Source organism: Phocoena sinus, chromosome 18 (assembly GCF_008692025.1).
Source record: "Phocoena sinus isolate mPhoSin1 chromosome 18, mPhoSin1.pri, whole genome shotgun sequence".
In the NCBI taxonomy this organism is placed as follows: domain Eukaryota; kingdom Metazoa; phylum Chordata; class Mammalia; order Artiodactyla; family Phocoenidae; genus Phocoena; species Phocoena sinus.
The window spans coordinates 57,108,219-57,127,363 of record NC_045780.1 but is presented as its reverse complement, the minus strand read 5'-3'; positions in this window follow the sequence as shown (position 1 = coordinate 57,127,363).

Here is a 19,145-nt window from a genome sequence, read left to right as displayed (position 1 = left end):
TGTAATAATAATCAGCGAGAGCTCTCCCAGAGATCTCCATCTCAACACTAAGACCCTGCTCCACCCAATAGCCATCAAGCTCCAGTGCTGGACACCCCATACCAAACAACTAGCAAGACAGTAACACAACTCCAGCCATTAGCAGAGAGGCTGCCTAAAGTCATACTAAGTTCACAGACACCCCAAAACACACCACTAGATGCGGCCCTGCTTAACAGAAAGACAAGATCCAGCCCCCTCACCAGAACACAGGCACCAGTCCCCTCCAACAGGAAGCCTACAAAAGCCACTGAACCAACCTCATGCACTGGGGGCAGACACCAAAAACAATGGGAACTATGAACCTGCAGCCTGCAAAAAGGAGACCCCAAACTGAGTAAGTTAAACAAAATAAGAAGAAAGAGAAATATGCAGAAGATGAAGGAGCAAGGTAAAAACCCACCAGAGCAAACAAATGAAAAAGAAATAGGCAGTCTACATGACTGGAAATAGGATGGAGAAAATACAAGACATGTTTAACAAGGACCTAGAAGAAATAAAGAGCAAACAAACAATGAAGAACAACACAATAAATGAAATTAAAAATTCTCTAGAAGGAATCAATAGCAGAATAACTGAGGCAGAAGAACAGATAAGTGATCTGGAAGATAAAATAGTGAAAATAACTACACAGAGCAGAATAAAGAAAAAAAAAAGAAAAGAATTGAGGACAGTCTCAGAGACATCTGGGACAACAATATATGCACCAACATTTGAATTATAGGGGTCCCAGAAGAAGAGGAGAAAAAGAAAGTGTCTGAGAAAATATTTGAAGAGATTATAGTTAAAAACTTCCCTAATATGGGAAAGGAAATAATCAAGTCCAGGAAGCACAGAGAGTCCCATACAGGATAAATCCAAGGAGAAACATGCCAAGACACGTATTAATCAAACTATCAAAAATTAAATACAAAGAAAAAATATTAAAACCAGCAGGGAAAAACTACAAATAACATACAAGCGAATCCCCATAAGGATAACAGCTGATCTTTCAGCAGAAACTCTGCAAGCCAGATGGGAGTGGCAGGACATATTTAAAGTAATGAAAGGGAAAAATCTACAACCAAAGTTACTCAACCCAGCAAGGATCTCAATCAGATTAAACAGAGAAATTAAAACCTATACAGACAAGCAAAAGTTAAGAGAATTAAGCACCACCCAACCAGCTTTACAACAAATGCTAAAGGAACTTCACTAGGTAGGAAACACAAGACAAGGAAAAGACATACAAAAACAAACCCAAAACAATTAAGAAAATGGTAATAGGAACGTACATATTGATAATTACCTTAAATGTAAATGGATTAAAGGCTCCACCCAAAAGAAACAGGCTTGCTGAATGGATACAAAAACAAGCCGCGTATATATGCTCTCTACAAGAGACCAAATTCAGACCTAGGGACACATACAGACTGAAAGTGAGGGGATGGAAAAACATATTCCATGCAAATGGAAATCAAAATAAAATTGGAGTAGCAATTCTCATATCAGACAAAATCGACTTTAAAACACAGAATGTTACAAGAGACAAAGAAGGACACTACATTAATGATCAAGGGATCAATCCAAGAAGAAGATATAACAACTGTAAATATTTATGCACCCAACATAGGAGCACCTCAATAAATTAGGCAAATGCTAACAGCCATAAAAGGGGAGACCAATAATAGTAGGGAACTTTAACACCCCACTTTCACCAATGGACAGATCATCCAAAATGAAAAAAAAATAAGGAAACACATGCTTTAAATGATACATTAAACAAGATGGACTGAATTGATATTTATAGGACATTCCATCCAAAAACTACAGAATACACTTTCTTCTCAAGTGCTCATGGAACATTCTCAAGGATAGATCATATCTTGGTTCAGAAATCAAGCCTTGGTAAATTTAAGAAAATTGAAATCTTATCAAGTATCTTATCTGACCACAAAGCTATGAGACTAGATATCAACTATCAGGGAAAAAAATTGTAAAAAGTACAAACACATGGAGACTAAATAGTACACTACTAAATAACCAAGAGATCACTGAAGAAATCAAAGAGGAAATCAAAAAATAACTGGAAACAAATGACAATGAAAACAGGATGACTCAAAACCTATGGAATGCAGCAAAATCAGTTCTAAGAGGGAAGTTTATAGCAATATCATCCTACCTCAAGAAACAAGCAACATCTCAAATAAACAACCTAAACTTACACCTAAAGCAATTAGAGAAAGAAGAACAAACAAATCCCAAAGTTAGCAGAAGGAAAGAAATCATAAAGATCAGATCAGAAATAAATGAAAAAGAAATGAAGGAAACAATAGCAAAGATCAATAAAACTAAAAGCTTGTTTTTTGAGAAGATAAATAAAATTGATAAACCATTAGACTCACCAAGGAAAAAGGGAGAAGACTCAAATCAATAAATAGAATTAGAAATGAAAAAGAAGTAATGATTGACACTGCAGAAATACAAAGGATCATGAGAGTTTACTACAAGCGACTATGTGCCAATAAAATTGACAACCTGGAAGAAATGGACAAATTCTTAGAAAAGCACCACCTTCCAAGACTGAACCAGGAAGAAATAGAAAATATGAACAGACCAGTCACAAGCACTGAAATTGAAACTGTGATTAAAAATCTTCCAAAAAACAAAAGTCCAAGTCCAGCTGGCTTCACAGGTGAACTCTATCAAACATTTAGAGAAGAGCTAACACCTATACTTCTCAAAGTCTTCCAAAATATAGCACAGGGAGGAACACTCCCTAACTCATTATACGAGGCCACCATCATCCTGATACAAAAACCAGACAAAGATGTCACAAAAAAAGAAAACTGCAGGTCAATGTCACTGATGAATATAGATGCAAAAATCTTTAACAAAATACTAGCAAACAGAATCCAACAACACATCAAAAGGATCATACATCATGATCAAGTGGGATTTATTCCAGGATGCAAGGATTCTTCAATATACACAAATCAATCAACGTGAGACACCATATTAAAAAAATGAAGGATAAAACCCATTTTATAATCTCAATAGATGCAGAAAAATCTTTTGACAAAATTCAGCACCCATTTATGATAAAGGTCCTCCAGAAAGTAGTCACAGAGGGAACCTACCTTAACATAATAAAGGCTGTGTATGACAAACCCACAGTCAACATCCTTCTCAATGGTGAAAAACTGAAAGCATTTCCTCTAAGATCAGGAACAAGACAAGGTTTCACACTCACTGCTATTATTCAACATAGTTTTGGAAGTTTTAGCCACAGCAATCAGAGGAGAAAAAGAAATAAAAGGAATTCAAATTGGAAAAGAAGAAGTAAAACTGTCACTATTTGCAGATGACATGATGCTATACATAGATAATCCTAAAGATGCTACCAGAAAACTACTAGAGCTAATCAATGAATCTGATAAAGTAGCACGATACAAAATTAATGCACAGAAATCTCTTGCATTGCTATACACTAATGATGAAAAATCTGAAAGTGAAATTAAGGGAACACTCTCATTTACCGTTGCAACAAAAGGAATAAAATACCTAGGAATAAACCTACCTAAGGAGACAAAAGACCTGTATGCAGAGAACTATAAGACACTGGTGAAAGAAATTAAAGGTGATACAAATAGATGGAGAGATATACCATGTTCTTGGATAGGAAGAATCAACATTGTGAAAATGACTATACTACCCAGAGCAATCTACAGATTCAATGCAATCTCTATCAAATTACCAATGGCTTTTTTCACAGAACTAGAACAAAAAATTTTACAATTTGTGTGGAAACACAAAACACCCCGAATAGCCAAACCAATCCTGAGAAAGAAACAAGGAGCTGGAGGAATCAGACTCCCTGCCTTCAGACTATACTACCAAGCTACAGTAATCAAGACAATATGGTACTGACACAAAAATAGAAATAATAGGTCAGTGGAAGAGGATAGAAAGCCCAGAGATAAACCCATACACATATGGTTACCTTATCTTTGATAAAGGAAGCAAGAATATACAGTGGAGAAAAAGACATCCTCTTCAATAAGTGGTGCTGGAAAACTGGACAGCAACAAAAAGAATGAAATTACACTTCCTAACACCATACACAAAAATAAACTCAAAATGGATTAAAGACCTAAATGTAAGGCCAGACACTATAAAACTCTTAGTGGAAAACATAGGCAGCACACTCTGCCTATGCTGTGACATAAATCACAGCAATATCCTTTTTGACCCATCTCCTAGAGAAATGAAAATAAATACAAAAATGATCAAATGGAACCTAATGAAACTTAAAATCTTTTGCACAGCAAAGTAAGCCATAAACAAGACAGAAAGACAACCCTCAGAATGGGAGGAAATATTTGCAAATGAAGCAACTGACAAAGGATTAATCTCCAAAATATACAAGCAGCTCATGCAGCTCAATATCAAAAAAACAAAAAAAAAAATGCAAAAATGGGCAGAAGACCTAAATAGACATTTCCCAAGAAGATATACAGATTGCCCACAAACACATGAAAGGATGCTCAACATCGCTAATCATTAGAGAAATGCAAATCAAAACCACAAAAAGGTATCGCCTCACACCAGTTAGAATGGCCATCATCAAAAAGTTTATAAACAATAAATGCTGGAGAGGGTGTGGTGAAAAGAGAACCCTCTTGCAGTGCTGGTGGGAATGTAAATTGATACAGCCACTATGGAGGACAGTATGGAGGTTCCTCAAAAAACTAAAAATAGAACTATGACCCAGCAATCTCACTACCTGGCATATACCCTGAGAAAACCATAATTCAAAAAGAGTCTTGTCCCACAATGTTCATTGCAGCTGTACTTACAATAGCCAGGACATGGAAGCAACCTAAGTGTCCATCAATAGATGAATGGATAAAGAAGATGTGGCACTTATATACAATGGAATATTATTCAGCCATAAAAAGAATCGAAATTGAGTTATTTGTAGTGAGGTGGATGGACCTAGAGTCTGTCATACAGAGTGAAGTAAGTCAGAAAGAGAAAAACAAATACTGTATGCTAACCATATATATGAAATCTAAAAAAAAAAAAAAAATGGTTCTGATGAACCTAGGGCCAGGACAGGAATAAAGACGCAGACATGATAAATGGAGTTGAGGACACGGGGAGTTGGAAGGGTAAGCTGGGACGAAGTGAGAGAGTGGCATGGACATATATATACTACCAAATGTAAAATAGATAGCTAGTGGGAAACAGCTGCATAACACAGGAAGATCAGCTCGGTGCTTTGTGACCACTTAGAGAGGTGGCATGGGCTGGGGGGAGATGCAAATTGAGGGGATATGGGGATATATGTGTATATATATGTATATATATATATACAAAGTTGATTCACTTTGTTATACACCAGAAACTAACACATTGTAAAGCAATTATACTCCTATAAAGATGTTTAAAAAAAAACCCCAAATATATGTATATGAAAATAAAAATTCTACTACATGTCCTTCAGTTATTGAATAGATAAATAAACTGAATAAACTATGATACATCCAGACAATAGAATATTTTTCAGGCTGAAAGGAAGTGAGCTATTAAGCCATGAAATGACGTACACACACCTTAAATGCATATTACTAAATGAAAGAAGCCAATCTAAAAGGCTGCTTATTCTGAAAATTTGGAAAGAAGGAAATAAAACTGTCTTTCTTCCCAAGAGACATGATTCTTTACAGAGAAAATCCTGAGACCTACGAAACAACTAGAACATTATGTGATTTAGCAAAGTTTAGGTGTTCCATACAAAAGTTAATTCCATTTTTTATATACACTTGACAAACAAATGGAAAATGAAATTTAAAAGAATAATTTTATTTACAATAATGTAGGTTACAGTATCACCCAGCTCTTTGCTGGGACTGTGGCTTAGAGCACGACCTCCTCCCCTTTATAAGGTGTTGGATGTCAAAACACACCACATCAAAAAAGCATTTATAAAAATGTTACATGTTTATTTTTCACTCAGGCATAAGCAAAGCAAGGTTATTCCTGGGAGAGGGGCATGACCCACCAGCAAAAGAGCTCTCAGAGTGTCAGAGGGTGAGAATGGTGATAGCTTGAGGCCTGCAGTAAAAATACATATAGTGTAAGGACTGTGCTGAGCCCATCCAGGGAATGCAGTGGAGCATATACTGGCTATTATTAACCTGGCAAATATTTAATAGTTTCGCCAAAAGGTGTTTGCTGAGTGTCACTTAAGTTTGTTTATCCACAACATGAAAATGTAAAAAATAATAAATTCAACAGAAGATATATAAATGGTATACTAAAATCTATAAAATTTTGCTAAGCAAAAATTTAAAAGACCTAAATAAAAAAGAAAATAAACATGTTTATGAATATAAGACTAAATTGTTAAGATGACAGTTCTCCAAAATTGTTCTACAGATTGAATGGAACTGTACTGTGATTCTAGTTGGCTTTGTTGTAGAAAATGGTGGACAAATTATAAAATTTATACAGAAATGAGAAAGATGTAGATTATCCAATGCAATCTTGAAAAAGAGCAAAGTTGGAGCACCAGTACCTGATTATAAAGTTACAATAATCAAGACAGGGAGGTACTTGCATAAGAATAAAAAAAAAAAAAAAAGATCATTGTAACAGAGGGCAGAAGGAAATCCAGACTTCAGTCATTTAATTTTTATACTGTGATAAAATCAGAGAGAAAAGTGTTTTTAAACAAAAATTATTAAAAATTAAAGTTGCTCAGAGATTTGCCTTGATTAGAAATATTTCCTGAACTTATTATGTGATTTGTATTTATATGCAAATTAGTATATGGCTTTAAAATCTTCAAATGTAGCATAAACATATTAGAATCACGTTATGTTTTCTCACCTCCTTGCCAGCTTGCTATTAACCTGACTTTCTTTGCTTCTTATTTTATGAATTACAGTGATTTTATCTCATTGCTAACCTTTTAAAAATTTGTTTTCAAGGTTACAGCTCAGGTAAATGTCTGAAACTTTTTACAGGGATAGCTTGTTTATAGCATTTAGAGCTAAATTTATGTATTGTAGGAAATTGTTGAATTCCTTTATTTAGATTTACTTAAATGCTTTTTAATCTCTGTAAGCAAATAGAAGGTCTTTTAAGTTTCAGAGACTTTATAATCTAAATTCCTTTTTTTTTTTCCAAGAAATAAGCAAAGATATAACCAATGTGTTTATCTGGAAATATTTTGTATTCACATGGTAGAGGGAAATACTAAACTTTCAAACAACCAAGACAATCTTACAGGAGTTTATAGATGGGTTTTCCCTACTTCATTATGTGATGTTCTCTTAATACATGTCCAGAGTTATTGTGGGTTGCATTAGGGTTAACTTTAATGTACATTATCACCTTTGGTCAACATATGAAGATTTTCTTTGATACGGACTTGACTCCTTTGTGTACATTTTATGAAAATTCCCTAATATTTTCTTAAGAGCAAGGAGAAACTTTATTTCTTATAACTCACATCAGTATTTAAAGGAGGCATAAAGCTACAGACGAGCCAGAAATCATCCCTTCCCATTCTATCTCCATTCCCATTTCAACTTTTATTTATGTTCACTATACAAGTATTGTAAAGAACAATTAGAGCTCTTTGTGATTAATCCGATATCAGTATTCACTTGTTTATATTTCTATAGTGCACACAAATGACAAATGTCCATGTCCAATAATCTCCATATGTTTAAAAATGGCTTCCACAGGTTACAAAAGAACATTATAAAAGGCTAAGTACTTTCCTTTTATAAGGAGTTTTTTTTTTTTTAATTTACAACATCAGGGAAAAAGACCAACAAAATTGAATGCAAAGTGCAAGATAAAAAGCATTGGTTATTTTAAATAATTGGAAAAATATTAAATAAATCATTAGTGTTCCAGATGCCTGGAGATATGAGAATCTTCAAGAAAAACAAATATAAAAAATCAGATTTCCTGACCTCCACTGATTCAAAAATTGGTATCTTCTGCTATCTGACACAAACCAACTGACCGTAAAAATGAACTTTTCAGTGTTATTATTTGCAATGGGGATGAAGAGAAATAGACTAGATCTGTGCAACTAGAAATTGCACAAAAATGAATTTGCCATTTTTTGAGTTGAATGAAATTGAAGGAGAATCTCTCTGGGCACAGGGGTCATTGTATCAGGAATTAAAGGGATTTAAGCTGAGATGCTTATTAGACGTTCAAATACAGATTCTAGTAGGCTCTTTGATAGATGAGTCTGGAGTTCAAGGGAAGAATTTAGAAGAAATATAAAGTGAAGAATGTTAACTTATGGATGGTGTTTAAAGCCTTGAGATTGGATAAGATAGACAAAAGGAGACATCCTAAAATTGTGCTCTAAGATACCTTAGTATTTTGAGGGCACTGATGTGAGGAGAATCTAACAAAGGAAACTGGGAAGAGGTAAACAGTGGGGTAGAAAAAGAGTATGATGTCCTGGAAACTTTTAGAAAAAACATACGGTTTCAGGAAGCGAAGAGTGATCAACTATAACAAATACTGCTCATAGGTGAAACTATACAAAAAGTAAGAATTAATCATAAGACGTAATAATTTCCAGGTGATTGTTACCTGTGATAAGATATCATTCAATCGACTTCTTTGTACAACCAGATTATTGGAGTGGTTCCAGAGAGAAATAGAACAGAATAAAAAATATTTATGGACTTCTCTTTCAAAGATTTTGTAGTAAAGAAATAAAGGGAATTAGCTTAATTGCTAAAGGGGACTCTGTTATTGATGTGATTTTATTTATTTTTGAGGTAGCTAAATTATAGCTTAGTGAGGCTGCAGATAACGAGACAAATGCTGAAACACTGTCCATGCAGTTTTCGTCACATTTCCTGTAAGATCATTCACAAATATTAACAATTTGGTTATACTATTCTTTCATAAGCATAAAATTTTGAAAAAATTTGAAGATTATAAAGCTGGCCCTGTGAGAATAAAAACATCCCCCCCCAAAAAAGTAGTACAAAATGGACAAGTGGTAGAGTTGAGAGAATAGCAACAATGTACCAATGGATTAGAAAATCTGAAAAGATATTTCTCTGTGTGTAAATGCATGTCTGTGCATGTGTACATGCATGTGTGTGCTTGTGTGTATGAGTGAGAGAGACCAAAGGATACGACAGAGGTGTAATTAATAATTAAAATCAAAATGGTGATTATCAATAAATGTCTGCATAAGTGGATATACAGTTGAATATAAGCAAAATTAAAGCATTGCCTTGTAAAATAGATTTTTTTAAAAACTCCAGTAAAATTAAAATTATTTTCAGATTTTTAAATGTTTGCAAAAATATTGAGTGAACAATTTCATCAGATTATTTTAAATTCACATTTACCTGATGATTAGAGAAATTCTGCATCTTTTTTATAGCTTATAATTTTTAAGAGTTCCTTACAGACATCATTCAGTTATATGTATTGTATATACCTTTTTTTCCACAATGTGTGGCTTGTCTTTAAACTTTGTTTAAATTCTTAGAGAACTTATTTATTTTAATGTGGTCAAACTAATTAATTTTACTTTGTGCTTTATGCTCTTTGAGTCTTGCTAAGAAATAACTTTAAAGGCCTATATGCTACCATGACTTCCTGAAGATATTTCAATCAACTTGATTAAATTGTTTAACATTATGCTTTAAGTTTTTTTTTTTTGCGGTACGCGGGCATCTCACTGCCGTGGCCTCTCCCGTTGCAGAGCACAGGCTCCGGACACGCAGGCTCAGCGGCCGTGGCTCACGGGCCCAGCCGCTCCGCGGCATGTGGGCTCCTCCCGGACCGGGGCACGAACCCGTGTCCCCTGCATTGGCAGGCGGACTCTCAACCACTGCGCCACCAGGGAAGCCCATGCTTTAAGTTTTTAATCTACTTTAGAGTTAGCTTTTCTGGCACACACAATAGTCAAACCAAACAGCTGGCTTTCACCTAAGTACTATTTTTTCTCCATATTATAAATATTTCCCATTTTTGCATAAATTCTATTATTAACCTTAACTGAAGAAAAGTTTTATTCACAGAATGAGGAAAATATTTAAATATAATTTTATTTAAAAGGTGTTCTCTTTTTTACTACCACTGATAATGAGAATTAAGCACATGATATCACTCTTTATAAAAGTAAGGTCACACATGCATAATCTATAAACTAAAAAATTCTGTACCTTTAGGTAGTACTGCTTCTGAGTATCATAAAATAGTATTTCAATACTCAGTAAAATGCATAAACAAAGCCATTCAAGGGCAGTTTCTCTGCTTACATTTGGGTAAGTAAAGAAAATCTTTCCTCATAAATGAGCCTGTATTTCCTATTCTTTAGAGGTTTATGAAAGGCCAAGAGCCAATTTTACTTGAAAAATTGACCTCAACCCATGTAGCTCTTTAGTGCAGCTTTTTATTGTTTAGTATAATCAATTCTAGTGGGTGAAAATTTTGTGCTTCTGGAAAATACATTTTAAACAATGGCAAAGTCAAATTTTAAATGTTTTAGATGTTTTAGATATCATTGAATAGAATGTGATTATTTTGTTTTCTGAGCAGCAGAGAGAGTAAAAAATGTCTTTAAAAAAGGTCACAGATAACTTTATTGCTAGAATTAAAATTCTGCTTTTATCTGTCAGATGGAATAGTTTGATTACTACATCATTCCAACTTTAAGCTGATCAATTCATTTTAAACAATTACAAATTTATCTAATTTGTTACATTGTTTTAAACATTTAAAATAAATGTGAATTTTATGAAAAAGAACAATATTGGAGACTGAATATTTCTGAAGGCAACAATAGCTCACTTTTAGAATTTGGAAGAAATATTTCAAAGTAATTGAATGCTATTAGGTGAATAGCATTGCATGTATACATATAGAACAAATTTGAAGCCAGTTCATGTAACATTCTCTCACAAACATTCCAGTAGAAATCAACACTCTGAATGAGGATTATCTCTCATACATTAAAGTTCCAAATAATATCTGCAAAAATTAAAATAACTATTTTTGTGGTCCACCATTTCAAATTGTGATTCACAGTTTAATAAATCATCAGCATCGTTTTATATTTAGAAACTTTTAACAGTACATCTGCATCGTACTCTGTTATTTATTTGTTTTGATGCAGTATCCCTTGAAGATAAATGTAGTGTAATGTTATTTTAGTAATCAAAATTGTAAATATGGCAAAATCAATTAACATAAGTTTTTATCTGGCAGTTCAATTGATGGTTTTCAGTAGGGAGACTATAGTCAAAAACAATGAATCAATTTAAATATTTGGGAAGCAGAGATTTTTCTAATAAAGGGGAATTATGGGGTTGTAAAACATAAGAACAGATATCCATTTTTGTGATCCAGCATTAAAGACAATGCCATGTTATACTGTCACCAAACCAAATTCTGATATGTGAATTTCTCTTATAAATGACTTTAGTCTGAAAACCAAAGACTTTGTCTCAAAGTTTAATAAGACCTCAAACTGACACATATTCCTTTTTCCTGCATCTTCAGTCTGTTAAATAATCATTATCATATATATATATATATATATATATATATATTTATATATACATATGACTTAATAGATGATTTCTATTAGGATGCTTGTGAGAAAGTGTTCAAGTGAGTGAACTGGCTTCAAATTCATGCTATATGTATACATGCAATGCCATTATGTCAGTGTCAATTATTACTTTGAAATATTGCTTCCGAATTCTAAAAATTGGATATTATTTCCTTGAGAAATATTCCAGCTTCTACATTCTGTTCTTTTTCATAAAATTCACATTTATTTAAAAAGTTTAACAAATTAGATTCATTTGTAATTTTTATAATGAATATCTATATCATCATCGTTTGGAAATTACATAAATATTTGCATGCACATATGTCTAGATGATGTGTCCTTCTTACCTATATAACACTGTCATTTTTAATAGCCTATGTGTTCAGCTCTGGCAAAAGACATGGATGCTGGAGGAGTCTGTTTTTTGATTCATGGTCAGTGCCGCAGTTTGCAGAGCTTGGCACTGTGACTACCTATTAAGTCCCAGGTCAGCTCAAAGTCTGAGTTGAACAAAGCTACCTCCTCTGCTTGAAGCACAGTAGGCTGATCCATGTAATGTTCTTGCTTGTTACAGCTTTGTTGGGTGTAAAGTTCTGTTTGGAATAAGCTTTGAAAACTTTGCTTGCTGATTTATATCCTCGCTTGGTTCAAAGGGGCGATTGGTGTCTACAGTGTAAGCAGTCCATTCTTATCCACAGAATCAGAATTGCCAATACCCTTGAGTAAATTATTTTGGTCGAACTTTTAAGTGCTTTGGGATATACTTGTATCAGACATCTTGATTCATATATGTATATGTCTGTTACAATAAGTCTCTTTTATTTGCTTCCTACATTGTTCATTTGTTCTGTAAATAAGGGAGGTCAGAAATAAGTATTCTTATCTGACATATCAAAATTGAAATGAATCCCAGCAACTGGAGTCTTCAGCATTGCTGGTGATGGTTGAATCAGAATGTTTCCTTTATGTGGTGGGCAAATCACATTACTTTTCTTTACCTGGATTTGCAATCTGTCAAATGGGTGAAGTAATAATGTTAATACTAAAGAATACTATCTTTAAAATGGGAGGCACAGAATTTTGACTCAACCCATTTTATCTAATGATTAAATTCATTTTTATGATGATTTCATAATTTGATTATAGCTATGTAGTTGTATGTTTGAAAGTACTCACTCCAAAAGTGAAAATTTGGATTTATAAAAATGACACTCAAAATGATTAATGGCAGGTGATTACTGCTTACTGCATGAACTAGCTATATTATTACTTAGATATCATGTTGGCTAGTGCAATTAGGATATTAACTGGGTCACAAAATTAAATTTGTATAAAGTATAAAAACTTAAAAAAAAAGTATAAAAACTTATTTTATTAAAATAGGCACTTACATCATTAATATTTAGAAATAACATGCATATTATATTAATTTATAAATTTTGGCACAGTTTATTGAAATGTTAGGCAATATAGAAGTTTTACTAATAAGCTTTATTTTAAGCAGATATGTATATAATTCCCTAGAATCTTTATATGCATACATAAATGAAATATGAACAGTATCATATGCATAATGGCAAAATTATTTAATTCTATAAATAATTGTAAAATTGTGCTGTAGTTGATTGCCACAGACTAAGTAACACCAATGTTTACATGAGGAATATAAGATTTAATGAAGTGTACTGAGTTTACAACCATATTAAAATCTTTATTCTTGGTATAGAAATATTCTCTTTCAAAATAAATATTACAGACTCATAAAGACCATTGCAATTTTAGCTTTGTTATAGATGAAATGATGTGAAGAAAAACAAAGATATTTCAGAGTCATCAGATCTGATCAAAACATATGCTAAGTGTCTTGTTATCCACTGCCATGTGCTAAGCACTGTGCAGAACAAACATAGTCAATGTAATCTACAGTTTCTAGTTCATCCTTCATAGTTAGGTAATCCTAACATATAGGAAAATGTGAGAATGCAGACATGTAATCAATATTAAATGCAGGCCATTTTCTTTTGAATTCCCAGATACACCATTTGTAGGTTACTGATTTCCTGAGCTATTTTAATTAAATAGACTGATAGATAGTATTGAAGACTGTGCACATTTCAGCCAGATATGTTTGTACATTTATTTCTATTTTCAAGAGGGATTATTTTCAAGATGCACTGACGGTTGTCACAGTGGTATAGACTGTGCCCATGAAACAGACTTTCAATAACTAATACACCCTAAGGTGGAATTAGGCATCTGCCTGATTAGCAAGAATCAAATAGTATATAGCACGATCCAGAAGGCCTATATGCTCTTAGGAAGCAAGTTTACATGTCAAAATCTAACAGTCTTCTCAGAACTGATAGGAAAGAACAGCATTGCCAACTGTTTCACAATTCACTTCTTTCTTGGCTTCTCTAACTTTGCATTGCACCTTGCCAACATTTCCTGAATAGTTAAATTGTTCTAAAATTATTATCTGGTCTTACTTCTCTAGCATAGAGAAGTAGAACATGGTAGTCAGAAAAATAGGGGAATAGAACAACTGGAACAGGCCTTACAGAAATACCTTATGTAGCTGCAGAAATGTATAAATGGGAATTTGAAACAGAAAACCTTAAAGTAACTTCTCCAAAGTCATGCTGCTGGTTACACAGAGAGGGAGTAAAACCAAATTGCTTTTCACTTTAACTTATTATCAGCAAATGATACAGTATGCTAGTTCTCTCCTTGCTCTTTGTTCACTCTTGCTAAGAATTAGAAAGTAAATGCTGAAAAGGGTAAATAGTTGATTTGCAAGTTTTAAGGGGAATCGATGGTTTTAATATATGTCCTATCCAAAGTATCTATGACTTGCCACGGAGTAGATGGTTTTGTTTCAGCAGGTTTTGTAAGGCCTATACATTTGTGTGCAGTATTTTATGTGTTTGTACATTTTCCTATGGCATATGGGTAGATTCAATAACATTGTTAAAAGGAAAAATTACTTAATAATTTTAAGATTCATAGCCTTTTTGGTGAAACAAAGCATCCAGAGATAAAAAATAATTTATATATATATATATACATGTAGGCAGAATGATCAACATAAAAGAAAACCCTTATTTTTAAACAAAGCATACATGGTAAGAGTATACACTTGCATTGGAACTGAAGATGTATTTTTCATTACATATTCAATTTTTATGATTATGAATTTCTTATTTTAAAAAATGTCTTCATCAATCAGAGTACAAATTACTTAGCTTACCATGCAGGCTCCCACCCTCCTGAACTGGCCCTTATGAACTATTTATTTCCTGGGGCTGCTGTAACAAATTAGCACAAACTTCATGGCTTAAAATAACAGAAATTTATTACAGTTCTGGGAGCCAGAAATCCAAAATCAGTACCACCTGGCTGAAATCAAAGTGGTGGCAGGGCTGTGCTGCCACCAGAAGCTCTGTAGAACACACTTCTTGCCTCTTCCAGCTTCCGGTAGCTACTGTCATTCTTTGGCTTGTGGCTGTATCACTTCAGTCTCTGCCTTGGTGGCCACACTGTCTTCTCTTCAATGTGTGTGTCATATTTCCCTCTGCCTCCCTCTTATGAGGATATATGTGATTACATTTAGGGAACACCCAGATAATCTAGTAAAGTCTTCCCATCTAAAGCTTATTAACTTAATCACACATGCAAAGAATTTTTGCCCATGGATGGTAACATTCATAGGTTCCAAGGACTAGGGCGTGGATATTTTGGGGGGAGGCATTATTAAATCTACCGTACTAACTCTCCTTTGTCAGTGTCTGCTTTCTCACCAAGAGTACCTTACAGCTCAGCTATGGACTGGGAAATATTGAATACTTAACAGTTCTTCCAACACACCATTCTCTCTCTCCCTTCAGCTTCTTTGTATTTTTCTCTCTTCTGTCTTCAATGTTCTTCCTCACGGATCTTTTTTTTAAAAATTTTTTATTGAAGTATATTTGATTTACAATATTGTATAAATTTCAGGTGTACAGCACAATCATTCAGTTTTATATATATATGTATATGTATATATATATATTCATTTTCAGATTATTTTACCTTCAGTATAGTTCCCTGTGCTATACAGTAGTAGGTCCTTGTTGGTTATCTATTTTATACATAGTCGTGTATACATGTTAATCCCAGCCTCCTAATTTATCCCTCCCCCTACCCACCTTTCCCCTTTGGTAAGCATAAGTTTGTTTTCTGTGTCTGTGAGTCTCTTTCTGTTTTGGAAATAAGTTCATTTGTGTATTTTTTTCTTTTTCTTTTAGATTTCACATATAAGCGATATAATATATTTGTCTTTCTCTGTCTGGCTTACTCCATTTAGTATGATTTACTTAATTCCTTCATATCCTTCAGCCTAATTCAGGTTAAAACAAACAAAAACCAAACCAAAACAACAACAAAATCCTCCTTTCTCAGGCCATGCCAGGGCTCAGCTATGGCTCTTGCTCCCTGGACAGGTTCTTGTACACCATAATCCTGTATTTCAGGTATTTATTTTTCTTTTCTTTCTGAGGCACAAAAATAAATCTTTAATTTTTGTATCTGGTAGTCAAATTATTGCCTGACACATAATAGGAGATCAATATGTATTTATTGGTTACATTATTGTGTGAATAGACTTGGCTTTATTAGTGGGAATAGTAATTTACTTTAAAATAGTGTTCTGTCACTTGGGAAATAAACTGAATTGCAATGAGAAAACTGGAATCACTAAGTGATCTATAGAATAAGAATTGAATTTACTGTTATTACAATGGGTATTAATAGCAAACCATTCCAAAATTAAAATGCATAGTATAAAGAATTTAAATACATATTTATTTCTCATTGCATTTTCTAACATAAAAAGGCATCTAACATTAACTCCTTATTAGAAACCTGAGTATTTAAAGAAAAATGTGTTAGTGTCCTAAAAAGGCATATGACTTTCATATATTTTTAAAAAAGGAGTTTCTAAACATTTCTTAACATATGAAAAGCATAAACTCAGAAGGCTATTCTACATTACTTCATTTTAAAATTGGATAATACAGGTTGTGTGTTTACTCAGTTCAACTCAGAATCAAGGAAAGGTACTCTGAGCTAAGTAGAAAGTTGGAAAGGGAAGACATAGGGCAGAGTGAGATGTAGTTCCTGTTCTCAAAGAAATTTTAACATAAGAATGGAAGGAAGTTAACAGAATAAATAAGACAGCAAAGTGATATAGAAGTTAAAACATACACGAGGAACACAGAGTAGAAAGCAAAGGGGTGTGTGTGTGTGTGTGTGTGTGTGTGTGTGTACACCTAAACACGTAGGGGCATGCACAGCTGGCTAATGGTAAAAATTAATGGGAAGCTGGACAATGACTGTTGCTTTTGTGTTGTACCCAAAAGGAGGGCTAGGAATTCACCAGGCAGTGAGTCAGAAAGATATAACAGAGATAGTAAAATACATTAACTAGGGAGTCAGACCAGCCCAGGGACATGCAAGCAGTCTAGATTATTCACAGTAAAAATTCTCAAATTTGACTAATGTAAAAAACTAGCATAATCAGAAAAAGAAATCTTGCACAGCTTCCATATTGTTTTACTACCTAGTATTTATTGGATTACTACCTAGTATTTACTACCTAGTATTTATTGGATTATTGGATTACATATTGGATTACTACCTAGTATTTATAGACATGGGATATCACTTTAAAATACCTTATGCATAAATGTATTATGAAACTTAAAACTACTACAAGTTTATTTAATAAAAACTATAAAATTAATAGGAGTAAAATTACATTTAATATAGTGTTATGCTAATATCTGGTTCTGTGTTAAAGTATTTTAGCTTTGATTTTACTAGAAATCATTTTACACAGAAATGTTTGTTCTCAAAACATAGAAATGCCTGGAATAGATTCAAGATTTATTTTTGGCTAGATCAGGATAAGCAATCCTTCAACTTAATCAAATTTATGTCCAGTGAATCTTACTTGAATGCCAATTTTAAGTAGGCATATTTGAGGATTATATTTAAGTTGTGGCAATATTTAACTCTGACCCAAATGGTAAGTCAATGCAATTATTTCTGAAACTGGAAGAAATAAGGTTATACCTTAGATTCTTAGTTAGTAGCCATTGGAAACATCTAATTTACAACATTTAAAAAATTACCAATTAGTCACATTTTTCTCTCCTCAAATTTTAAGCAAAAGAGAAACAGAAAAGTCAGCAAGAGCTAAAAATACCCTCTTTATTACAAGTAACCCAAAATTTGAGACCATGGTTTGAACCTGAGGCCAAATTTGCACATTTACTAATATTACATCCCCATAAGTATAGACACCATGAACTACATGTGAAGATTGTAGAGGTGACAATTAGAGTCAGCCACCTTTAAAGTGGACCTTGGCCTATAGCACAATCCAGCCAGCACAGAGAGTCAGAAAGAAAAGCCACTCAAGAATTGTAATTTATGAATGAATAGAACACATCATTATTAACAGACTAGAGGGCAAAATTCATATGGTCATCTCAATAAACACAGAAAATGTACTTGGCAAAGTCCAATAACTTTTCATGACAAAAAACAGTCAATGAACAAAAAATAGAGTGGAATTTGCTCAAAATGAAAAAGACCATCTACAAAAACCTGCAGTTAACATCATAGTTAATGATGAAAGACTGAAAGCTTTTTCCTCAAATCAGGAAAACAATAATATCCATCCTTACTACCCATATTCAACATTTTGCTGGAAGTTCTATTCTGAATAATTAGGCAAAAAGAAGAAATTAAAGGCATCCAGATTGTAAATAAAGAAGTGAAACTATCTTTATTTGTAGATGACATGATCTGATATATAGAAAGTCCTAAGGAATCCACAAAATAACTCTTAGAACTTATAAAACCAGTTCAGTAACATTGCAAGATAAAAGATTGATTTACAAAAATAAAGTATATTTCTGTATAATAATAGTAAACAATCTGAAAATAAAATTAAGGCAACAATTCCAATTATAAATATCAAAAACATTAAAACAATACTTAATAAACTTGATAAAAGAGGTGCAAGACACTGTTGGGGAAGAAGAAATTTTCCTTTATACTTCTAGGTTCTTCTGGCTGGTCTAAGAATTAAATTGACATGAGACAGATTAATAGGAGAAAGTCAAACAAAATTTTAATAGCATATATATATATATATATATATGGGAGAGACCCAGGAAACCTGAGTAACTCACCAAAATGACTGAAGCCCTCATCTTAAATCCCATCTTCAGCTAAAGACAAAAGAGGATGTTGGGATAGTGGTTTGGGACTTCAAAGAGAAGGAAGACAACTCATAAGGAGATGGACAAGCAAATGTCTGGTCAATAAATGTTTGTTGGATCAGGCATAGACAATGTGGTACAGAGCGGACTCTGGTCTCTAAGCCCTGTTGCCTCCACCACATCTAGCTCATATTCTTTGCAGAGATCTCTGGTGATAGATGCATTTTGGG